Here is a 26157-nt window from a genome sequence, read left to right as displayed (position 1 = left end):
TCTATTTATCCTTTAGATAGAGTATTTATCTGATGCATTTATTCAAAGCAATGCACACAGAGAGGGGAGGAATAGGTTCATCTTTTTAATGACATTTCACTGAGCACTGATGTTGTCGATGATGCTGTCGAGTAGTAGTCTCACAAATATTAACTCTCAACTGCAAGCCGTGATCTTGATCTAAGTTGTTTTCTTGAAAGAGTCTGCATTGCAAGTTTTCACAAAGAGGTTTTGGGATCCTGAAGGATACGATTGAGCTCCCAATATCATGAAGACTGAACAATTTTCTAAGGAACAATTTCTGAGTTAATATTTTGCTGCCAATTCTTGGAACTGATGTTTGCAAACATTTAACCATCAATGAAAATAGAGAAAAAATAAAGTTGATATATGTGATTTATATATGGGTCTTGGGCTATACAAGGAAGTTTGAGAACCAACAGCGCAGGCTTATTGAAGTATGCAATTTCAGCTCGGCATAACAAAGGGCTCTCTGTGTCAACCTGGAGAAAGAAGGGGGGGGGGCACTTGGTTTCAACAACCGTGTGTGGTGGGAAGGGGGGGGGGGGCTTATTATCAAGTATCCAGCGCGTCCATGCATTGGTTTGGAAAACAGAAAATAGGGAGGGAGAGGAGAATGGAGGGAGAAGGCAGAGGGGATCGTTTTGCAGGGGAGGATGTTTTGGCACAATGACCCTTGTGTCCTCCAGCTTGTCACTGAGTGGAGTGTTTGTTAGGTAGTTTGTGGGTGAAGGGTGGGAGATGGCAATTTAGAGGGGTAATTAGGATCATTACACATGCATGGTAGGTGTAATGGTCCACAACATTGCTGATCAATTCCTCCCTCTTTCCTCAATGCCAACCCCGTTCCCGTCAAGTCACCATAACTCATTCATCTTCAGTGTTTTCATTCCAAAATAAGTCATTAGACATTTGAAAAAAAAATGGTCCCTGTTGACACATTTGCTTAAAATGGTGGATATTTTCAAGCCAAACCCCTCAAGCACAAACATCACATACAGATCAATACCATGTTGAAATCAAACCCTTCAAGCATTTATTTCATGAAGTGTTGTATTTGGTTTATTAGCGACAGGATCAGAGGTCAAATCAATAGGTTTTTGAAAGCAAAGAATGCTCTAGCTTCCTGTTTTAATGTACAAAAACTCAAAAAAATATTGGCCTGTTTCTTTTCCATGTTTTATTATGCCTCCACACCAGCAACGTGGCTGGAGTGTTTATGTTTTCAGGTCGTACGTCCGTCCCATTCTCGTGAATTTGTTATCTCAGTAACACCTTAAGGGAATTTCTTCAAATCTGACACAAATGTTCACTTGCACTCAACGATGAACTTATTACATTTTGTTGGTCCAAGGTCAAGGTCATTATGACCTCACAAAATTCTTGACTTATGTCATTAGTTGAGTTAATACAAATTTCTAGTTTTCCCAATTCCTAATCATATATTTTATTCCATGTTAAGGTGTCCAACACTGAACAGCTGTCATGAGAGAGGAACTCTGCATTAAATATTAATGAACTTGTTAGCTATCCTGAGGCCTTTACTTACAAAGGACTAAAACGTTTGATGACACACCTGCTTTAGAATAAAACCCATCATTGCACTTTATCATTATGAATAAAAAGCAGCTTCAAAGCTATAAAATGACTAATGACTAGGTGAACAGATCATGACCTGCCTTTGAGCCCAAATGTACAGCCAGTAAGGTCTCCCTGGGTTAATGTGAATGTAAACTGTGTGTGTCAGTTACTGGATAAATGGGGTGGGGGGGATGTACGTCCAAGGTTGAAGGGTGGTCTTTAAAGGCTTAGTGGCATCCACTAAGGCCTTGTGTTCTGCCCCTTGCCTCCTCAATAGAGCAAAGCTAATCTGGATCTGCTTAGGGGTGCTTCTTTCGTCTCATGGGCGACTGTCTCCCTCCCTCTTTCTCTCTTTTCCATCACAACCTAAGCGACTCACTGTCTCGCTCAAGGACACGCTTGTTGATGCACATATATTTCAGTCAAAAGAAGTGTTGACCTTTCAGCCAGATATTTGTCCACTTAAAGAAAACCTGCTGCCAGTATTCCAGTGGTCTTTATGCAACTCCATCTGCCTGAATGTAATATGCCTGCCTATCTGTGCACTCTAACCCTAAGCCTTCCTGAAATTATACTTATATACTTATAACAGTAGGCTACTGCTTATATATGTCCATCCAATAGATCCAGTATATGTTATTCCAATGAAAATAACATTTTTGTCTTTGAAATAATCTCTCTCTCCACTTCACTATCTTTTCTTTCTTCTATCCCTCACTGGCTCCTGAGGGTCATGGTGTCAGCTGTTGGACAATAGGACAGCTGTATCCAGATCAGTCAAAGGCCTACAAGCCCCCCCGGGGGTGGGATTAAGCCAATTAGTAGCTGTCAATCACGATGACATATCATGGACAGCTAGATCAATACTTGGAGGGATGGGTGAGAGAGAAGGTGGGACAAATGAATAGAGGCTGGCAGTGAGGGAGGACTGGTAGCACAGACAGATTGAGGAGAGAGGAGGGATAAAAAGGATGGAGAAAGGAAAGGAAAGAAAGGACGTGCAGAGGATGCAACATGGACAGTGGAGATTAGAAGAATGGTTCGACTGCAAAAGGAACACAAGTAGGCTATGATCGTATACAAATAAATGTATGAAGGGATGGAAGGAAATTTGACTACGCCAAACCAATGCTGATTTATTTTTCCAGCTTGAACTGATACAATACAGTAAAAAAATAAATAAATGAGAGATGTTAAGAGACAACATAAGTCATAGCTTGTCATGAACCTACAGCAATGAAGAAATACTATGAATGATTAAAATAGTACAGAGAAATGTAGATAGATGGTCAGAGGAGAGAGAAGCGTCAGCTTGCAACCTCAAGAGACGTTAAAAATGAATAGGTGTGCAAATCAGTCCCCCCTCCCCTTCTCTTCCCGATTTCACTTTTGTGATAATCTTTCTCTGTCTCCCATCTGTTTTACATTTACGTATGTGTGGGTGGAGGCTCTGTATTGTAAAGACTTTTGCGGGAGAGAAAAAAGAATTTGTTTATCGTGGTTCGGGACATCAGAAGATCCCATCTCCTTCTGACAGCTGAGAGAGGGAAAAAAAGGCCCCAGTGGAGAATCGATAGGCCTCAGAGAAAGAATGACATGGAGGGAGGAGGAGGAGGATGTGCAAAAAAGGGGAGGAAATGAGAAAAATAGGGGGAAATAGGGGTGCAGATGGTAAATAAAGAAACATGCCATCAAATTCAAGCAAGCAAACAAGAGAGAAAGGGTTGGGGATAGATGCGGAGGCTGCATCAATACAGTCTACAGTCAGTTAAGCCGTTTAAAACAAGAAAGACCCAAAGAATAAAAATGACATGAATAGTAAGGAGGGTTGGAAAGGGGGTAGATTGGAAAAGGAAGGATAAAGAGCTTAAAAAACTTTGGAACATCTGTCATATCCAGACTATTAGGAAATAATTGGGAATGAATATGTCTTCAATAGCCAAAAGCTGCTGTTCCTTTTAATGTTTTGAGCTGCTTGAGCTTAAAGTGAATGTATATGGAACAACACTGACAGTTAAGGGACGGGGTAAAGGAAGAAGAGGAGAGGAAGTGAGGAGGAGAGGGAAGGGGAAAGTGAAAAGAAAGGAAAGGAAGGGAAGATGGTGTGTGAACATCTGAACAAATTAAGGAGGGAAGAGAAAAGGGGAGGATGCAACTGACACAAAGAGTATAAAAACAGAAATGGAACAAAATGGAAGGGGAATAAATAGGAAGGAAAAGAAGAGAGATGCTTTAAAAACGATAAAGTTGAAGAAAAGGATTGGAGAGGGAAACTGAGAGGAGGGGGAGGAGGTTCTATAAAAGTTGACAAAAATGAATAAAAGGCCAGATGAGTGAGAAAAAGAGAGGAAACGGGACAAAATAGGAGAAAAGGATAGAAAGGGAAAGAAAATGAGAAGGAGAGGATGCTGTTGTATGAATGTGAAGCTTGGAACATCTGGCATGACTCTTAAAAAGTTCTTCGGCCTTTTGAATTTGGATGTGTGTCTGTGTGTGTGTGTGTGTGTGTGTGTGTGTGTGTGTGTGTGTAATGAGGGTATTGGGTGGGGTTTGTTACACTAAAGCAGTGATGCACAAAGACACACCACCCAGGCCTGCCACACTCACTTATATACGCCTGGATGAATACAGAAAGAGAGATCGAAGGTTTGAGGAAGAGAGGGATAGGGACAAAAAAGATGCGGAGAGATGGCTGGAGAGAGGGTAGGGTAGGGAAAGGACAGATGGAGGGGAGGGGAAGGGTGGGGAGAGACTGAGAGCGAGACATGGAGGGAAGGAGTCGGAGGAGAGATTTGTTTTTGATTGATTTACCTCATTCTCCAAGGCCACTGAGTCATGTAATCATCAGGAGGATTTTTGATCTGCACTCTTTATGGAAGGGATGTGTCATTTCTTCAGCTCATTTATGTGTCTGCTTGGAGGCGGTGCACACAAAGTGCATTTTCTTTCTTGTAAATAGTACTCATCCTGACTCTCAGATATTAATAGGAATACTTGCAAACAATATTTTAGTCTCTTTTCTCCTATTTAACATAACCTCTGAGAATAAGGGCATTTTGCGTTCTTTAAATCTAAAAGAAATGTAGTTTGTCCCTTTAGTTTTTTTTTTTGTTTCAAAAACTCTTCAAGAAAGTCTATTTTCCGCCTGTTTTCCCTCTTAAGGAGTCTTTGAATAATTCATGGTGTTTCATCAGGAACATATTGTTGTAACAATTGTTTTCTGATTTCGTTGCTTTTCTCTTTGAAACTCTAAATGTGTATGTATCATACACCTTACAATTAATAACTTAAGTTTGATAGAAGAAAACGTATATATTTCATACTTCTGAAACTTCTAACAAGCATCCTGTCCCTCTCTACTTTTTTTTGTTCTATTTTGTCTCTTTTTTCCTCTTTTAAAGTGTATTCTATCTGCACTTTCAGATCTTAACAAGCATATTTTCCGCCTATTTTAACCCTAAAGGAAGCACTGAATAATTCATTGGGTTGTGCTCCCACTAGTTTGGCTAATGGGTCAGTCACAAAGCCATACATTTGTAAATGAGGGTAATCCACCTTCATGAGCCCCTGCGCATGTGTGCTGGCCTGTGTGTGTGTGTTCTGTGTGTTTAGACGGGTCAGGCTCTCAGGTTTTAAGACAAGGAGCGTTTTGTCCAACAAGAATTTTGTATTTTTTGTATGTGTGTGTGTGTGTGTGTGCCTGTGTGTGTGTTTTAGCTGTCGAGTGCTGAGTGCTGCCAGGATTTGTAGCTGTGCTACCACAATGACCCTTTCATGCTAAGAACCATCTGATTGTGTGCATGGACGTGCACACATCCATGTGTGTGTATGTGCCTGCATGTGCGTGTAAGTGATTTTGTAGGCCTCTTTTCTGTGCGACCAAATCTCTTTATCTGTCCAGAACAATAAGAGATGGAGGCCTGAAGGCACAGACACAAATGGACAGACGACAGACACAGACACAGAGACAGGGACAGACAGCAGGAAACTAAGCAGAGAGACAGAGTCTGACGCAGACAGACAATCAGCTGTATAATTCAGGTCAGCTTTTGTGCCCACCAGATGGACTATATGACTTGCTGAATGCTCTGAAAATGATCTCTTGTCCAAAGTGTGTGTGCTTACCTTTTATACATGCAACTGACACTCTTAATGCAATAGCAAAATATGGTAAAATTCCTAGATTACAAACATCAGCAGCATGCAGAAGTAAGAACTGCAAGTCAGAGCCACCGGAGAGAAATGAGAGCAAAGCAGTGAAGTAGAAAAGCTTTTCAGCTGTAAGATAAGAGCATATTAGGCCGAGTGCAGGTGGGGAAAGACAGGAGGGGACCTGAAACACTTTATTAGTTTTTGATGAGGCAGGTTTTCAGCCTAGAAGAAGTGAAGACAGGAGTGAATGACTGGGGTTTTGATTTGAGAGGTTGTTTCCAGCTTTACAAAGCTCAAAGACAGATTAGATTTTGATGATATCTACTTAATGTACAAAAGTATTGCGGCTTTAGTCAGTGCTTCATCTATAACAGTAGTAAGCATTTTACAGACTTATGTATTCACTGAATATAGAACAAAAAAGATTTACAGTAAGGGGAAGAGCAGTAGAGAAATAAAAGACAAAATGAGGAAGGAAACAGAGGAGGAAGACGAGGAAGGAAAGATAGAGGAGTATAAAAATCGTGATAGGAAAGACAAAGAATAGAAAGAAGAAATGAGGCAAAAGGAGAACAAGGAATGGAAACTATGGTGGTGCTGGCCCTTCTTGTTCATTGCAAATAGGGAAATCTGTCTGTGTGTGTGTGTGTGTGTGTGTGTGAGAGACAGAGAGAGAGAGAGAGAGAGAGAGAGAGAGAGAGAGAGAGAGAGAGAGAGAAAGAGAGAAAGCTGGTCTGTTGAGACAAAGCTGGTCTGACAGCAGTAACACACACAATCAAACTACCTGCTTTGAGGGGATGTCATTTCAACTTTTTGTCTTGCTTCCTTTCCTTCTTTCTCTCTCTCTCTCTCTGCAGACGTGTTTCTTGGCCTTCTCCGACTCCTAATTTGATGAGTTTTCCATGGCTGGGGCCCCCAGTCCTTCTGTGTGCATGAGCTTGTGTGTGGTTTTGGCAAAAGGTTTGAGTTATTTCTGGCTTTCTTGATTGGTTGGACATGCTAAGAAAAGTCTGGGTTTATTTCCCACCACCGTTTCTCATATTACACATATTCTCTTACTTTTTTCTTTCCTGCTTCTTTCCTTTCCTCACCCACCCTTTAACTCTCTCACTCTTCTATTTTCAATGCTGTACAGCCTGTGACACTTGCCATTGCATGGACTCACCTGTTTATCAAACACTAAGTCTGTATAACGGCCAAAACACACCTGTTTTTTGTAAAGTCTTCATTTTCATTTTATAACCATTGGAAAGGTCACACTGTTGTCCACTGCAGTGCAAAAATATCCATGTCTTTGAGATACTAGGTTTTAGCTAAAGACGGTCATACTACACACTACTGCATTAGTATGACAGAGAAAAGGGAGGTTTACTTTGAATTCATCTACTGGGTGCTAATCAGATGCTCTCAGCAACAGGTCTTGAAAAATAGGAGCTTTATGCCTCTTTAACCAACTAGTCACCAACTGGTTAAAGAAAAACCTTAATTCACTATAGTGGACGATGTAAGGTTTATATTTAGCACAGTTTGAAGTAAAAAGGCTGCTGCACAGTGCTTTTAATTAAGCCCTCTCACTGCCCACGTAAAGTAGTCGACATAGTTGAAAATCATTTCTTCTTTTGATGTGATTTGATAAAACTTTGCTTTACGATTACATAATCTTTAGATGCTCTCCTAATTCTTCCCACTATCACTCCACTAACTATATACTAACGTGCTTGCATGGTGGGCACAGGTAGTTGGTTTTAGTGTCTATGTTCCCATCATGCAACTGTTTTGAACACAAAAACAAAAGGGGCAGAGCTTTTTTGGAAACTGAAAGTTCATTCAGTCAGTTGTGACAGTAGAGTCTGGGTGGTCCAGGAGGGGGCAGGACTGTCCTTATAGAAACAGTGGTTGGTGAAAACTTTGTACTCTTACATATTAGTGGATGTCATGAGATAATGTGGTAAAGCAGTAAAGTGCTGTGTGAGAGAGAGGCTCTGTAACGTCAGTCATTTACATAACACTAAAGTCAACTGCAGTAAAAGGGACACTTATTTTAATTGTGTGTGTGTGCCGGATCCACAGGGAGACACAGTAGGAGTTTAGAAAATACACCACCACCACCACCACCACCACCACACACACACACACACACACACACACACACACACACACACACACACACACACACAGCAAATGGCTAACAAATTGAGCTGAGTGTAATGTAAATGGGTAGTCTTTTCATGGTCTTTTTATGTGTGTTGTTTGTTCCTGTTGAACAGTCAGGGGCAGCTCACACTGCTCCCTCTGCCATTCAACCTTTTCACCCTAAACTTTAAACTCCCCAGAGACAGAGAAGATGCCAGACGGGCTGCTGCTCGGGAATGTGTGTCTAAATATGAATGGTCCGTCCTGCCTATTTTAATTCCATGCTTGTTTACCTTGTGTGTTGTGGCACATCCTGGTTTATCACAATACACAGAGATGCTGATTTGAATAGAGGTGGACTGTTTGTTTCATTGAGTCGCTCGGTTTTACCTAACAAATACAGAAAAGGGCAATCCCCACTATCCTGCAGGATACAACCAGAAGCTGAATACAGTTTTTCTCATATGTTTAGCCACAGACGTGACTTACTAGACATCAGACGCCTCACTATATTAATTTAATGTTGTTCAGGTCATTTCGGAGCAGAATCTGAAGCAGTTCATTTACTTGTGTTGGCTCGAGATTTTCTGTCAAACTACTAATCAATTCATGGAATGATCGACAAATCTTTTCAGTGTTTCCAAAGGAGGGTTTCATATGCAGTAAATATATAAATTAGTATTGTATGTGGATATAGAGCTCAGGAGCGAGACAGACAAAGACAGGATCTTGGATGGCTTGGTATTGCATATGGATGTCATCATACACTCTTGTTCTCACAGGTAATGATGTCTCTCCCTTTATCTTTGTCTTTGTGTAGAAGTGTCTGTGTGTCAGAAAACTACAACAGAGGCAGACAAAGTAGCTGTGTTCTACACATATAAAACAGTTCAGAAAGTGTCTGTACTTGGAGATTTGAGTCACATTAAAGAGTGTATGTCTCATTACTGTGTCCTTGAGAAGCCAGTCTATATCTCTCTGCAACTTTACTGTTTCCCTATAGCTTTCTATACATGCAGCACCTGGTTTTGTACTTGTGAACAAGACAAGGGGTTAACTATAAACTCCAATTAAAGTATTTATGATCACCATCATCATCAAAACATGTTCACTAAAAGAGAAAAAATAAATCCAAATACAATATTAACAATGAAATCAAATTTAAAAATGCTCACCATTACTCACTTCTCTCATACACAGCACACAACCAACACATAAGTCTGAAAACTGAGCATGACCTGCGGTTGTTAGCTATTGTACAGCCAAAAGCTGTCCACTTGCTGGATTGATTAAGCCGGAAGAGGACTGCCCTCAACTCTGGTTTTCAAAACAATCGTCAGCAAGCTCTGTGTGATTGGTAAAAAACAGAGGACTCAAATTCTGATCGTCTTTTCCTCCTTCCACCTGTCTTGCTAGAAGGTTTAAGGTTTGGCCTATTCAGCCAAAACCAAATGATAATTTTAACTAAATTTTACTTGCCCACAGGAGTCATCATTTTAACATTACCAAAGTGTTTGTTTGCCTTATCTGTACTATGTCAACTTTTGATTGTCTCGAACATAGGACCATTCAACCAGAATATTCTTTACCATGAATGTACTTTGTAGCTCACAAAAACATGTAAAAAAGAACCTGTTTGTAAATCATCTTCAATTCTCCTCATTTGTCTTCACTGTCTTAAATGATCTAAATTAGCAAGACAGACACCAATAAATCAAAGCCTTAATTTCACTGTGCCCTTTGAAAATTCCTTTACAAGTCTCACTGTGAACCTGCTTTGAACTTCGGTTACATCGGGTTGACCTCTGGTCATGTCTCTAATCAACCTCCGACACGTCACCTGAATCGATTGCTGGACCAGATTCATTTCAAAAGGCTGTAGATCCACACCAGCCATCAGGCATCCTAGCGGGCTCTGATAACTCACTAATAGCTTCACCAGTGTCTCTTGAAGCCTGTTGGCTTTACAAATGATTCAGACTGTAGCCAGCTAACGTCACAACTGGCTGACAAAAGCACAAAAGAGCCTTTGAGATTGGGTTTAATGGCACTCTAAAAATAGGTGGTTTGCCTGAAAATCTGGGCAAACAGGTGTTTACCCTCCTAGTGTGTTTTGTCCTGCTTTTCATTTCCTCAGCGTAGCCTCTCTATGCTTATCTATAGCCCAGGACACACCCAGCATTTCTGCTCTCTCTCTCTTGCTCTCTCCTCTCTTTATCTTTCTCTCCCGCTCCCTCCCTGGATCCCCTGAGGCTGTTTAGAGGGGATCTGTGACAGATTCTGCTGTGTATGCGCATGTAGCACTAGTAGCTGTAGTAGTAATGAAGATGGGAGATTGGGTTATTCATCAACAGCCAAGTCTTTGCAAGCAAAGCAACCACCCCTTCGCTATCTCCATCCATTTATCTGTCTATCTAAATGATGCATCTGAATAATGACAGATAAAAGAAAATCATCTTCACTTCACTCCTAAGCTGTTTATAGTCTTTTTTGTCTTCCTCTGTCTTCCATGACCTTTTGCAGTCACAGGTGTATCGTCAGTTCAGGATAGCTCTGTCCATTACATTTTACTATTCGTTGCTCATAATGTTAATTATCAATGAATTAATTGTACTGTTCTCTTATAAGCAATTTTGAATAAGACTTGGAATGTAAAACTGCAAATGAATTGGCCCATATGTCAAATCCATATGGTAATACATCAAAACCAATTATAGCCTTGTTACGGAGTTCAGATTTCTGCATGTGTGCACATGTAAATCACAACTCACACACCCTCCCTCGCACTCGCTCTCTCTCGCAAACACACACATACATTCACAAACGAAGCCTTCTTTGTAAATAGGTCAAATCTCTTTCAACCATTCAGAGATCCATTTACGCATCCCGCCTTGAAGACTACAGTCATGCACACTTCATCTTACACTCACCCTTATGAAAACACACTTAGAAACACAACCCACACATATGAACACACATACATGCTGCGGGGCTGCCACAGCTCCATTATTTTTCTGAAGTGGCTTTTCACTTCCATGGCTGATGCTTGAGGGTGTGTGTGTGTGATGGGTGGGGGTGTTTGACAAAGATTGTGACATAAACCATTTATAGTGCTGCCCTGGTGTTTGAGTGCAGGCTTGTGTGTGTGTGTGTGTGTGTGTGTGTGTGTGTGTGTGTGTGTGTGTGTGTGCCGCTGACATCAAATACACTGGTCACATAAGGCACGTACAGTGATGAGAAAAAAAAAACTGGAGTGCAGGGAAAATTATCATTGGTCACGGGAAGAAGAATTTTGTATGGAAAACCTTTTCTTGTATTTTGCTCTGATCAGTAAAAAGTAAAACATTTATGGCCCATGTTAATTATTTGCATTAATGCTTAATCAGTGTCAGTTATGTCACTTTCGGCTCACCTGACAAAAGCTGCTCGATTAAGAAAATTACCCCATGAAGAAAATTACCAGTTACGACATTTAATGACAAAAACAACCACTTTGCATTTTTCATACACCAACAGCTCATAAGCTGAATCAGCTACAACGTGAAGAAACGAGATGTGAGGTTTTTAATTTAAAACATGTTCACTCATTTAAACACAAAAGTCGACCTCACACCTGCTGTGTCACCACATGGGGAAGGCTTCGGGTTTCCATCAACGTTACGGATGGTTAACAGGTAGTTAAGCATCCAGGCAGCAGAGAAACAAGACGGAAAGTGTAGAGAAGAGGCTATGTGTAGACACAGCATAGCAGGCAGCCAATTAAGCGGAGAAATATTTGACATTTGCAGAGTGTTTGGACCCAGCTTGTACCTTTGTGATGGCAAATAAGGCAAATCAGAGAAAACAATTAGAAGCAGGGCAGGATAAAGATGAAGGACACAGACACATTGAAGTAAAATAGGTTTAACTTTGTACGCAAACTTTCAATATGTGCTGCCTGGGGCAGTGAAAATGTACAATCTCTGTGCCGCTGTCAAGGTTTTACAGTACAAAACATGTCAGCTGGGTAATTGGGAGCAATGAAAGTGCAAATTGGAATTCAAATAATTAAATAGGAAATTAGAAGCAGAAAAACACATGAAGGTGTAAAATAGGCGGGTGTGATACAAAAGAAAGAGCAGTCAGTAGGAAAATGTGTGACAAAGCAACAAAAACAAGGTTTAAGAAAACAGGTAGGAACCTGTGAAAGAAGAAGAGGCAGAGACGATCTGAGATTCTCCACCAGCTGTTGTTTGACCATTCCAGCAGCAGTTAAGAGTCTAATTGATTACGGCGACCCCTATTTTCTAACTGCAGTCTCTTCATTGATCTGGTTACTGCTGCCGCTGTGCAGCTCTCTCCAAGTGATTCTCCTAGTCATTACTGCCAGGAAGAGGACCGCTTTTCCCTGTGGCCTCAAAAATGACTTCAATGCAAAAACTCAGCTCCTCAGCGATTCTTAGATGGAGTAAAAACGGTCGATCTAAACATTGAAACCTGTGGATGGGTCTTTAGGTTCAGATTTAAAGCCAAGTGGCAATTGAACGAAAGCTAATTCTGTAACTGACATCATAACCTTTTTTTCCTTTCTTTACAATATACAAACGTACAATACAGCAGTCACATGCTCCATCAGCCGCAGCCTCATATGTTATGCTACTTTACCTTGGAATCAATTTCATGTTAGGTTACAGTGTGTGTGTGTGTGTGTGTGTGTGTGTGTGTGTGTGTGTCCTCTAGCAGAGGTCATAACCTTTACCTGCTGACTGTGTCTCCTTTACTAAATTAAAAGACTGCATCACATTACATATAGTACACACACACATGCACACACACAAACTACTAACACACTAAGCACAGACACACACACCCACACGTAGCACATCGTATTACCTATATAAGGACAAAGCTATTGCAGCTTGCGCAAAGAAACTCAATAGGCTTTTAACATTCATTTGCCTGGACAGCAGGGCTGACTATAGCTATACCAACTAGATCTAATAGCACATGCAGAAAGAGAGTGAGGTGATGGAGACAGATAGAGACTGACTTTACATTACAATCCTGTGATAGCACTACGAGAGAGAGAGACAAAGTGCTGAGAGAGGGGTAGAGAGAGACGTAGAGGTGGGCAGAGAGACAGAGTAAAGGAAAAGAATGGCTGAGAAAGGAGATATGGCTAAATATATAACAAGTTGGTTTAAAAAGATAGAGAGACTTGAAAAGGGTAGTTGTGTTGGTGGTGTAGATCAATTCAACACTCGCTCACAGCCAAGAAAAGCAACAGTAAAAGGGACTGACGAGGTAGATTTGTTTCCAGGTTTACTGTATTGTAACACAGTAAATTGTCTTGTTTTAGGCTTCAGTGGTTGCAGTGTGGGCAGGCTGGCTATAGCTGAATTTTTCTCACTGCCTCTTTTAGCATCTCTCAGTACATCCACACCTACTGTCTGTGTGATATATTGCATACTGTGATTGGTTGTTTATGTTTTTTTAGCATTGTGTTTTTGGTTTAGTTAACTGAATTACTCTAATGGGTTTCTATGCATCTTTGAAGAACCTGCAAGTCATGTTAGCTCCCATTGCAACTTCCAAGCTGCTTCTTGTGGCACAGACATCATTGTACGAAAAGATCTGGGGTCGAAAGGAAAATACTGGCCTTTGCTTTTAGCGCTATATTCAACAGCAGTTTGAGTACACGCCAAATTCAATTTAGTTTGGAGTTTACTGTCTGCCGCAGGTAAGGAGAAAAAGGAGGGAGGCAGTGGCAAAGTGATGATGGGGATGGAGAGAGGGAGACAAGACACGGTAGAGAGCAGATCGGGAGTAATCGAGAGAGATAAATGAACATCTATAAACGCCCACCAACTGAGCTGAGCTGCAGGACCTCTCTCATTTCTACCCCTGCTCCAGATTAGGACTGAACATAACTCAAAGATAGTAGTGTGCGGGTGTGTGTTTGTGTGTGTGTGGACATGTAATGATGTTTAGAAAATTGTGCTATATGTACAGAATGACTGACAAATAGTAAAGCAGGGTAGAGGACAAGTGAGGAACAAAGGTCGTGTATGTTCAATATAAATAGACAGAAAAAGAGAATGTAAACACTTACAGGGCATCATACTTGGTAAGCGTTCAAAACATCATCGGTTAGAGGGCAACATTACTTCATCGCTACATCTCATTACTTTCTAGTTATGTTTCACATTTCTCATAATCTTATGATTCCTATAAGCATGGTCACAGGCTCATTTTGTTAAAACTTGAGGCTGGCAGGCATCCAGTTACACACCTACATCTATAACCTCTAGGCCTCCTTTCATGGTACAATATTACTAGTTATGGACGCCGACAGAATGAAAATCTAACAGTATCATCCATTTGAGGACAGGCGGATGGTCACCTGACATTTTGAGGAATGGCACAAGGATCAAAAATATAAACACTACACACTCTAATCTTTCAAAAAATATATACTTGTGGTCATCTTGGGTGGTAAAATTAATCTCAACTATTACATCTTAAAAAAGTGTTGTAAATCTCATCTCAGGCTCTAAGACGGAAATGCACCACCAAAACAACACTACCAGCACATTAAAGACGACTAAACTGAAAAAGATTATTTTTGCAGCATCAAAATGACAGGGGTACAAAAGGTACAAATTCCCTCTTCCATTGATAAGCGCTAATACTGCTCACTGTTGCTCAGCTTAGCTTTCCATTACTCAGGCATAAGGTGGATATTTTTTGCTGATTTATCATTGCCACAGGCTTTCAGCGGATATTAAAATAAATGGTTAAGACTCCGTGAGACTACAAAATCACCAGATGTACAGTAACTTTCATATCAAGCTACTTATTAAGTCTGCATGTTTTTCCACAGTGCCAGCTTAGAACAGAAATCCATATACTGCTTTGCAGCAGCTCTTCTCTCTTCCTCTCCTTTTCTCTCCTCTCCCCAGATGCCTTTTAGAGCTGTCATTGGAGAGTGACCTGTATTATCTATCTCTGACTCTCTCTCCCCAGCTCTGTCTCTTTCTCTGTCTGAATGGAGATTTAGATAAGAGAGCCTGAGCTGCAAGAGAGCAGCCGCCGAATACCAAGAGACAGACCAAAAGAAAGAGAGAGAGAGGCCAGAGATGAGCGGGGAGTCAGGGCCAGATTTACTGAGCCATTTGTACCTTGTTTCAGACTCTGGAGGTTCCTTCAGCTAGAGAGGCTCCTGTTATTTATCAAACATGTGCGCTGGGCTCAAAGCGCAGTTTCTCATCTGCATCTTGCTTGTAATGAGTGAGCTTCACCTTTCTCCTTTTAACATTTGCATTTGAGGGAGGATCATGCAAATGAAAGGAGGATATGTGTGTGACTGTTGCTTTCATTTGGATTCGCAAAGGTTAATGCTATTTGTGATGGTCACTCCTGCATGTGATTTTCTCAACAACCTAAAAGTAGGTATAAATAGCAGTTAAAATTAAGGTATTTATTAAGTCTATGTCACATATAAATCTCAGTGACAACAGGACAGTGGTGAGTGCACTACAATAAAGTATGCAAGGGACCTGCACTGAATTACTTCAAAGACAAAAAAAACAGCTTATTTGAAGGAAAATAGAGAAGCAATAATACATGAACACAATATCTCAAGTTTTCATAATAGAGGAAGGGATGGGGAGATGTAGCTTTATGGTTTAATAAACTTGTTAAAAATAAAAAGTTATAACTTTGTAGCCTGCAGTTCACCCTGTTTGTGTGTGCGTGCATGTTAGTGTGTCAAATGTCCCTATCTTCTGTTTTTGTTTTTCTTTATGCTTGCATTTGTTATTCTGTGTGCGTATGTGAGTGTGTGTGTGTGTTTTGAGGAGTGGGAGCTGTTTTAATCTGCCAGATTCTGCATATGACACACACACATACACAATCCACCGTTTAAAATGTCCCCAAGGTGATCGATGAGGTGGTGATGGAAATGTCATCTGGTGCTAATGCATTTATCATGGCTCATCCAGCCTCATGAATTTCTCCTTTTGGTTTTCAATCATTTTTGCTCTTTTACCACAAGACCATTTGAATGCGGTGATTCATAGGATTGCCAGTGGTTTTCTCTGAGGAGACAGAACGGGCGTGCAGGCATCCAGCACTCTGACTGGACTCATTAATTAGTGGGCAGGACAATGATAGCCTGTGTTTACATGAACCCGTGTGATGCAGTGGTAAATAAAGAGATGGGCAGGCCAGAGACCTCAAATCAGTACACAACCTGAGTAACTACAAATCTGTTATACATTCCAGCATTACATGATTTTTATGGTTAACCTTTTGGATGACAAGTCAACATCTAGGTAAAATTTAGCTTCACACTATATTATATGCTACAGGCTGCACTTTTAACTAAAATAGATTCACTGTTGGGTTACTGTAGATATTATAAAAGACATGGTGGAGCAGTAATGTAATACATTATTGATTATTTGAAGGAACTTCTCTTTTTTTCTTGTCCCTTCGCCAAACAGGTGACAACACTGGGTCAGCGAGGGATAGCGAGAGTTTCTCAATATTTGGGTCATCAGAGTCACCCCACAGAGTCACCTGGAGTCACAGATGATTATATAACGGTTGTACATGACAACTGAGTGATACATTAGTGATTAATAATGTTTTTTAGACCTGTAAACAGGAGTGTGTTGCTAAAGGACAAAGTAGACACTTTCCACTGTTCAGGCTTTGAACGCTTAGCATGTCCTCCAGTTGAAGGACTTTCTATCTAACTCCACCTCAACCAATCAGGAGCACATAAAAATGGAAAAGAACATTTTTAGGTTAATATTCCAGAGATCATGGTGACATTTTCTCCTAAATATGTAATTAATGTTTAGGAAATGATCTATATTATATATTCATGAATATGCAACGTGGTGTCAGCAGCAGCTACACTCTGATCTATTTGTAGGGTTTTATTTCCAAGTCAGATGTGAGGTTAAACAGACTTTAAGGAGTAAAGTATCTGTGACAAGATACAGTTTTGAAAGATCATTATATATTCATGTGAGTGTATGTGTGAGATGCAGGGTGAACTGCTATGAGTTAGAGAGCGTGTCATACAATAACAAACTATCTAAATGAAAATCATCGACAAGTGAGGCAAGTCATAACTAAGTGTGCAGGTACACACGCAGAACTGAATATGTAAACAGCATATTTATTTTCTCTGCTCCCTTCTTCTCCTTTCTCCATCTCTCTCTCCTTCTCTATATCCATCGTCTATCTCTTTCCTTGCTCTTTATCCCTCCTCTCCACCCTGTCAGTTAAACGACTGTTGCTCGTTACTCTCCGTCTCTCTCAGTCAACATGTCAAGTGGAATATATCTCTTCTCTGTCCTCTCTTCGACTCTCCACCAGCCTTCACCTATGACACAGATAATCTCTATTGCTGGCTTCCTGCGTCTCTTCTTGATCTTATACACCAGGTTACACATTACTATAGTGGCAAATAGTGACACAGGACGCAATGTGGTTGTTCTGAAGTTTGCTCGTCACAATAGCAGTTTATAAGAAAGAAGTCTGTGACCCCTCAGAAACAATCTTAGCAGATGAAAACCTGCTATTCAACCAGTTTGGTACCTGCCCCACTCCCCTTCATATTTATATCCCCCACTCCAAATTAGGTTACCACAACTGCTCTCTGGCAAGCTTTGCACTACATCCTCAAATTTATTCTTATTTTTTTAATCCTAAAATAAGGAAGTTGAATTTTTGCTTTCCTTATTTCATTTGCGCAGTGATGAAACAGGGGAAGGAGAAATTACTGATATAATCAAATGTGAAGAAACAATGAATATACAAGATGCCAATGACAAGTTTGTGCAGATAAGAACCTCGAGGGGCTAATAAAAGCTTCTCACCTTAAAGCAATAAAGAAGTGTCTGGCTGAGGGAATGCTGAGGCTGAAGTCTTAAGTTTTAAATTACCTCACTAATTTTAAAACATGGGCTGCTTTTTGTAAATGAGCAACATTGCCATCCCCAGGGACAGAACTAATTTAGGAAGAAATCAATGCAGGAAATATAATGAGCTACTACTTATAATAGCATCACCAAAAGACGGTGCTGATGGCTCACAGATTTCAGCCACATTTGCTCATATACAGTATGTTACCTTTAAATTCCCAGTGCCTCATGGACCTAAGATGTAATTACAAAGTCTAGACAATAGAATCAGATCATATTGGCATCCTGCTGGACTTGTGTTAATGTATGACACTGTTCATTCATAGTACTGTACATCTAGCCACCACTGTTTGTTCAACTCGTTCTTGAAGTGAGGATTGTTTTGTCAAAATCAATTGGTGTCTCTGAAGAAAGGGAGTATAAAAAAAAAAAAAAAAGTCAAACTCTTCCAACCACAACTACAGGAGTCTTTTCCATCTTGCCACGGCTCTTCAGATCAAACTCTTTAAAAAGGCATACGGCATCAAAATGACTGCCGTTGACCTTACGCCCACGCCTGTTGTTCACACATTCTGCAGATTTATCATTAGTACCAAGTTGTCCTTTTCAGTGGCTGCAGCTTACTTCAACAGTAAAAAAGTACATTGACATGTCCATTCAATTTAATGTGGTGTAATGTGTTTGTATTGTATGACAATATAATTTAAAGCCCATATTTTGCAGCAGATGCATTGATTTGTTGTCTGTCTTTTGGTTAATCAATTGACATGCAATTCCGACAATCAAAAATTAGCTGATTTAATGTATCAAGCAAAAATGTCAAAACTCGCCACGTTCCATTTTCTCAAAGTCATTCTGACTTGAGTATCTGTGTGTTCTGGACTGTTGGTCAGACAAAACAAGTTATTTGCAGCCCTAATCTTCATTTGATTTACTCAAACCAAAGGAGGTAGAGTCATCACCACTGTCAGCATTGGTTTGGCTTTAATTGTTTTTAGCTGTGCAGGCTGCCAAGTTGGACAAGGTAAATCTAAAAAATATCAGGGGCGGTTTGTGCATGTTCTTTGCATACACAATACTGATCCATCACCAGCTACTGTAAGGCCTAAAGTAACATGTTTTATCCTAAATGTATTTCAGACTGTCACTTTCTCAACAAAATAAAGAAACTGAAAACTAGTTTTCAAGGGTAGATAGAAAGTTGCTGCTAGCCACCGGAGATGAAGAAAAAATCAGGGTGACTTCTATCTTTTCGGCTTATCTAACCACATAGTGCTATTTCAGAGCATCTGACAGAAAAGCAGACTTATGTGTTTAGATGAGGAAGTGGAAAAATACTCAGCTGTCTAGAGCAAATGTTGTAGGAGTAGCGCTATTGTGGGAGCAGGGCGTCTGAGCTCGAGGATAAAAAATAGGCCTATAGTTACCAGCCAATCCCCTGTAAAATAACTGCCCGCCACTTGCACCTGCATCTCCTGTGTAGCATTTTATTTTAGACCATGCAATGAGTCAGAGAGCAAGAGGAGGAGGAGGAGGAGGAGGAGGAAGAAGAGGGGGAGAGTTAGAGGAGGATGCTTGCCTGAAGATAAAATATATGAAAGGAATTGTGCACCAAAAATAAGTTTACAGAGTGTAGATAAAGAGGAGTCACGTAGTTTATTTTACAGACTGGGGCCAAATTTAGACAGGTCGCACAGATTCCTGACACATTGCATTGCCCATTCGGAAGTGTCCTTTTTTTTTTCCTACAATGCTTGTGACTGTGATAGTGGGTGTGAAAATCATGCAAGGAAATTTAAGCAACTGAACAGTGTGTGTGTGTGTGTGTGTGTGTGTGTGTGTGTGTGTGTGTGTGTGTGTGTGGATGGCGCACTACATGGTAACACTAAAGCAGTTTGTATACGTTCAAGCACTGAAATGTGCTTGTGTCTATGTGTGTATGCACCTGTGAAGGCATACTGGCTCTTGGGTAATACTGACACAGCCAGGGTCCACCAGTCCCTGCCAGGTAATATAGGCTAGGTGTGTGCATGTGTGTGTGTGTGTGTACTTGTATCTTTGTGAGGACATTCTGACTGGTCCTCACAACATTAAAGGGCTGTTTGACGGTTAAGACTTGGTTTTAGGGTTGAGGTTAGAATAAGGTTTAGGTTAGGGTTAGGCATTCAGCCGTGATGATTAAAGGGTTAGGATAAGGGGCTAGGGAATGCAATATGTCAGGGTGTCCTCACAAAGATAGAAGTAAAAGTATGTCCGTGTGTGTGTGTGTGTAGCTACCAGCTGCGCCCACTGTGCTGATCCTCAAAGCCGCTATCAAATTCTGCTTGCATGATTTCACCACAGTCGCACTGAGAGCATCAAACTCATGAACACGTGCTTACAGTTACAAGCCCATATTCACTCTCATATTCATGCATATAATCACTTTCTTGATTAAACACCAATTCAATGACACAAGATATTATGATTACATATATTGGGTGTTTTAGGCTGCTTGCTATCAAATGTATAATTTATGAATTAGATTACACATCACATAGAATTCCAGGAAGCTGCAGTCACCCTTCATTTGTGAAAAGGAGCCACACAAATAAGATTTTCTCATCTGCAAAGGGTCATATTCAGCTATCAGGTGGTGCATATTGAACTGTTGAGATCAATTAGTGCTGGCAAGGAAAAGATTGTTATTTTTCTTCTAGGTGAGTCCTCAATGACAACCGCCACCCTATAACCGTTCATTATTGTCAAGAAGGTCTGCTGAGGCTAAATGTCTCTTAAAGGATGACTTGAGGGGCCTTGGATGTAGTTCGCTATATAAAGGTCCTGTGTTGTAGTGCCCTATGAAGCCAGATATCAGTAGTGAAGAGTCTAACTGTAGGACAGGAAAAAAAACATATCTTCTCCAGTTTTAGTGGTAATGTTGAGATTGCAATTGGCTGCTATCATAAAATAAATCCTAGTATCTTGATTTAGAAACTAGATGAAACATCAGATTTTAATCCGGAAGAGCGTAATGTGCTTGGATAGGGCTCAGATAGAGGACTATAATCAGAATAATTATTCTGGTCTCACTCCAGCTTCAGGCCATTTAGCTAATGACAGACACAAAACTAATGGCTGGATTTCAAGCTGTCTATTTGCATGTGTACATGAAATGTGCGAATATTGTGCATATGCGTGTGTCTACATGTTTGAGCAGGTTGACTTGCCTAGAACATTTGCAGACTAGTCCAAAAAAATCAAAGAAATTCAGATTATTTTCTGCAGTGATGTTTGTATCCTGAAATGACCTTGTTCCTGGCAGCTGCAGGCCATATCATTGTATACCTTTCTTTGATTCTTCTGTCGAACAGAACAGCACTCATACAACAACATATCACAATACAACAGAAATATTCAATTTCTTGCATCATGAAATGAAAGCTGAACACTAAGTGCTGGTGTTTCGCCTCTGGATGCTTGTTGTGAAGTAGAGAGTACAACAAGGCACGGCTATGCAGTGTTTTCAGTGTATGACATTATGATGCACTGAACAGTCTTATTACGGAAGCACACCACAGACAATGTAGTTTATGTTTATTATAGCCAAAACAGCAATCTGTACGCACAGTACTATGATGGAGTAAAGTCATACATCATCAAATATTGCAAATATTTTCTCTCAATTGTTATTCATTGCAGAAACAAAACATTATATCTGCAGGTCCTCCGCATGTTTACCATGAGGAAAACCACTCTTCACACATGAACGCAAATCATCAAAAGAAATCAATACAAAATATTATCACATTTTGGAAGCCTGTGTGCATGCAGTGAAACATGCACGCAACAGAGTTGTTGAAAGTGGCCGAACCAATCAATAGTTCTTTATTCATGCATTGCACATTTCATATGAGAACCAATTTAGACAGTGCTTTATAGTATTGACAGGATTGTCTCAGGGTCCCTTGCAATACCACAACACGGTGAAATCCATTTTCTCTCACATAACAAGCTGTCATTTTCTGGTTGGAATGAGCTCAATCGCCTCTGCATACAAAGCAGGCAGATTTACTGTAGCTGCACAATGATAATAACAATAGCACAATGATGAGTGGTATAATTCCACAGCATCATTGCTAATATCATAAAATAATGATTAGCATTGGGCTTAAAAAAAATAGGCCTAATTTTTTTAATAACATCTGAGGTGTAGTTATGGGTAACGTAGTACGCTGTTGCTATTCTCGACATGTGCTGTGTCAGCACGCATTGCTACAGATACTCTGATAAAAATCCATTTTTTCTTCTTTAACAAGGTGAAAGGAGGCAGTGTTCCCTGCATGCAAATCAGGCCAATCTGCTACATGAATATAATGATAGTATGATGATGATTGGTGTAAAAAAAACTGGAGGGACTGAATAATGATGACTTGTCATAATGCTCTGCTGATGATGAAGATATCTGTGGCATTTTCAGTTGTGCTGAAAACCATGCCAATGTTGATGTTGCTGTAAGTGTCATTGCACTGCCGCTGTCACTCTTCAGACTTCTTCAGCATTGTTCCAATCTCTGGAAAACTTCTTTGCAAATGTGTCTACATACAATTTTCGAGAGAAAATTTTATGAGGTTGAGAGAGGTTGAAAGTAATTAAACCTAACAGATATGTTTTGTCTAAATGTCCTAGATATGGTAGTATTAAAGATATCAAAAATTTTAGTTGTGAAAATGTAAAAAAGGAAAAAAAATCCCATTCTGGTAAAAAATGGGAAAATAAAATAATATATATATATATATAAATAGACATTAAATGTCTTACATAATTCTTTTCCACTAAAAGTACTTGTGCTTTTTAGTTGCTGTAAAAAATAACAGGGAGGTTAATTATTGCAGAGTCTTGGTCCTTCAAGCTGTGGGATCTTTCATTGAACAATTAGGAAGATGTGGATATAAGAAATGTGGTGCCGAAGATAAAGTCAGTTTTTGGCCTTTTGATATTTAGCCATTACAACATTATGAAATATCTCCCTCACAGCATTTTTCCTCTTTTCCTCACTCATGTACCATCACACCCACATAATTGCTAGATGGAAGGGAACACTTATTTTAGAAAATCTCATGTTACTAGACAGCTTTCTTCTGTGTCACCCAGTGAAGGTTTGTGAAAAATCACAAATTTCATTTTCTGAAATTCTCTGCTCCACACTTTCGCAGGGGAGCTGCCCTGTACAGCCACACAGCACCACCACTGTGAGTCGCTCCACTGAGACAGGCCAGGGTTAAGTAGCTTGCTCAAGGGCTTCTCACTAGTAGTTACTGATGGAGGCGAGAGCATGTCCTGTTCATTTTCCTGCCCTGATAACATCTCAGGTGAAATGGGAATGCAATGGTAACACAAAGACAGGGAAAGCAGGTTCTATTATGAATTTCCTCAAAACCCTTCGTGACCAATTCTAATGTTCAATCGTCCTACCTTTGGGCTCTGACCCAGACATTAAAAGAAACATCGCAGTAAGTAGCCTGGTGAATTTAAAACAGTGGCTGGTGAGGTCAACACATGAATTAAAGATCTTTTATTCATATTTTACTTGTTCCAGTCATGCCTAACTACAGTGCAGTTGTTTTGATGTGAGTGAGTGAAATGCAATAAATTTGGGAAGATAGTGAGGGCAATATGAACAGTGACTGAAAATCTCAAATCCCTACAGTATCTCCGCTGGAATGCCAGCAGCCTGCTGCTGCCTTTGTTGATGTAGTTGTTTAGTGGATTGAAAACATTTTTTTAAACTTAATTCATTATCAGAGCTTAAGGAAGAAGATTAAAGGAGTATCTGACAGTGTTACAAGAGGTTTGTTTGTGAAGTTGCTCATGTTTAAATTAGCATAAGAGACTATTTTAAGTAGTTTGATTTATGCTCTCTCAGCTTTCTAGGCATTATATACACACACACACACACACACACACACACAAATTTGTTTTGTTTTGTTTTACTTTTTTTCTTTATGAACATTCTGACCTAAACAAGCTACACATCTGTCCTACTCTCCTGTATAATTACATGCAAACATTATGAGATACACTGTACATTTAATTAAAATATATCTAATTACATCATACACATATCTATAATTACATAAAGTACAGTGTCTTCGAACCCTTTCCTATTCAATAAATGGTGGTTCTTACATGTGATTAATGCAAATTCCCTCTGTCCCCCTCCTCTTTCTTTCAGGCATATCTGTGTCTCTGAGCAGAGGAGAAAACCCTCATCGTATCCGACACCAGTAATGAGCTAAAGGTGCGTTCTGCTTTTTTTTGCAGGTCTGTGAATTGGCATTGACACATCAGGCCCCGTTAGGCTGTTTAGCATTCTGTTAAACTTACTCCCTCTCTTTCAGATACAAAGCAAGTGAGAATGATGGGTGAAAGCACACTGGTTTTAAAAGCTTTATCTCCATTTCTTTCTTTCTTGCTTTCTTTAAGTAATTTTTCTGTTTTGCCTCCATCTCTTTTAGTAATGATCTCTGTCCTTCATGGTTAATAGAAAACTATTCAGAATTGTTTAGCTTGTATTTGCCTACAGCAGCTTGTTAAAGAGGACTTGTAAAAATGCATATTTAATATGATCTCATGCCTAAAAATGTGGCCTACAATGCATTTGCCCTCTAGGCACATGTTCCCAAAGTCACCGTATCGCGAACCTCACATCTCCCATACTAAGCATTTTTTCCTTTCGCCTGGAAAAAGTTGAATAGATTAAAGGCAGATCTAATCGATCCTGAGTGGGCTTATCAGTGGCTGGCAGGCTGACTAGCCGATTTCAGAACAGCATAGTCTAATCCTTCAACTGCACCCTGGAAAGTGGAAAGACACAAATAGGTAGAAAGACTTACAGACAGTAGGTCAGACAGGAACCACAGCAACAAACTGTAGTGTGTGACAACATGGAAATTTCTTCCAATAAGCCTCATTAAACTGTGCCACAGTAGTCCATCCATTGGTTTGGACAAGATGGGATATTATTAATTTCCCTTGCACATCAATGGTGCACCACTGCTGACTGGGAGCACCCTAAAAGCCTTCCAGTTTCTGAGATGCGACCCAGTCAAATGGCCATAATGATCTGGACTTTGTCTCTAAGGTCTTTACACTTGGCCATTTCTCCATCCAACACACCAACTACTAGAACTGACTGTTTACTTTCTCTAATATATCCAAGACCTTGACATCCGCTGTTGACACAAGATAATCAATGTTATTTGCTTCATCTGTGACTGGTTGTAATGTTCTTGATGTAATATCATGTCTTTTCGCAGGGTTAGGTCAATACATTGGTTTTCTTATGAGGACACAATTTGCCATTGAGTTTCATTCACATCTGATGTGAGAACACTGATGATTAACTTAAATTAATTATGTATTCATCGTGAAATTGGACAGTATGCTGTTTGTATACAGGAAACCGGTAATTTGGTGTGTTGATTATGACAATTTAAGTAGATTTAACGCACGGACATTATCATTACTCTGTCTTCACTCCCATCTATCTACCTATGCATCCATCCATCCGTTTATGTGTCGGAAAAACTTGTGATGAGAATAGCTATAATTTTAGATATAGAATACACTCAAAGTATCAGTAATTGGAGGCTTAAATGTTGTCCTTGAAAAACTCTTATCAGTCAGACATAAATGAAGACTTAAGCTCCATTTGGTTTTGCCTGGATTATGCTTTGTGGCTGCCTATGAAATGTGTCTTGATTGACATCTATTGATTCCTCTGGTAACTTATTATGATTCATGGTTTCAAAGGGTTTAGATGCACTGTGTGCTGATTGGATGTTTAACCTTTTGACCTCCAAACAAGGATCTGAGCATATATCCCATAATAGGAGGCATTCATCCAGATGACCTCCTCTGTCACTGTGACAACTCAGTGACAGGCAAACTCACAAAGAAATTCTGTGTGTGTGTTTATATTTTAGCTTTGTAGAAAAACAGTAAGAAAAGGGAAAAAAATGCTTATCTTAACCAGTCTCAAGTCACATCATCCCTCTCGCTCGCTCTCCCTCTCAAAGTAGTCTCTTCCCTGCTTATGTGGCGGTACATATATGCATGTGGCAGCCCTAGGCTAGCATTATCAGTTATTTGAGTCTATGCCAGTGTCACACACAGAGACAACAGGAGGATATTAGGACTAGCATCCATTCTCTCCCTTCCCTTGTGTTTTTTATTATATGGAGTTTATAAATGACGCCCTATTTCAGTTTACAGGAAGTTCAGCCACAGAGCTATTCCTCAGCCAAAGGCTTAAGGCTTGGTAGACTTAATTTTGTCTGGCGGCAGAATTGCAAACTTTAGCTGCACA

At 40.0% G+C, this 26157-nt stretch overlaps 1 protein-coding gene across 1 annotated transcript in view; it reads left to right on the top strand.

Moving 5' to 3' along the window:
* The window catches only part of cdh11 (cadherin 11, type 2, OB-cadherin (osteoblast)), an 81641-nt gene that overhangs the window by 12300 nt on the left and 43184 nt on the right, over window positions 1-26157 (top strand). Inside the window, exon 2 of the mRNA XM_056395162.1 lies at window positions 24022-24087. The gene's annotated coding sequence lies outside the window, so the exon portion shown is untranslated. The remainder of the gene's footprint in view (window positions 1-24021; window positions 24088-26157) is intronic.

This window comes from Seriola aureovittata, chromosome 14 (assembly GCF_021018895.1).
Source record: "Seriola aureovittata isolate HTS-2021-v1 ecotype China chromosome 14, ASM2101889v1, whole genome shotgun sequence".
Classification (NCBI taxonomy): Eukaryota; Metazoa; Chordata; class Actinopteri; order Carangiformes; family Carangidae; genus Seriola; species Seriola aureovittata.
The sequence above is the reverse complement of the archived record's forward strand: the minus strand, read 5'-3'. Positions and strand labels throughout refer to the sequence as shown.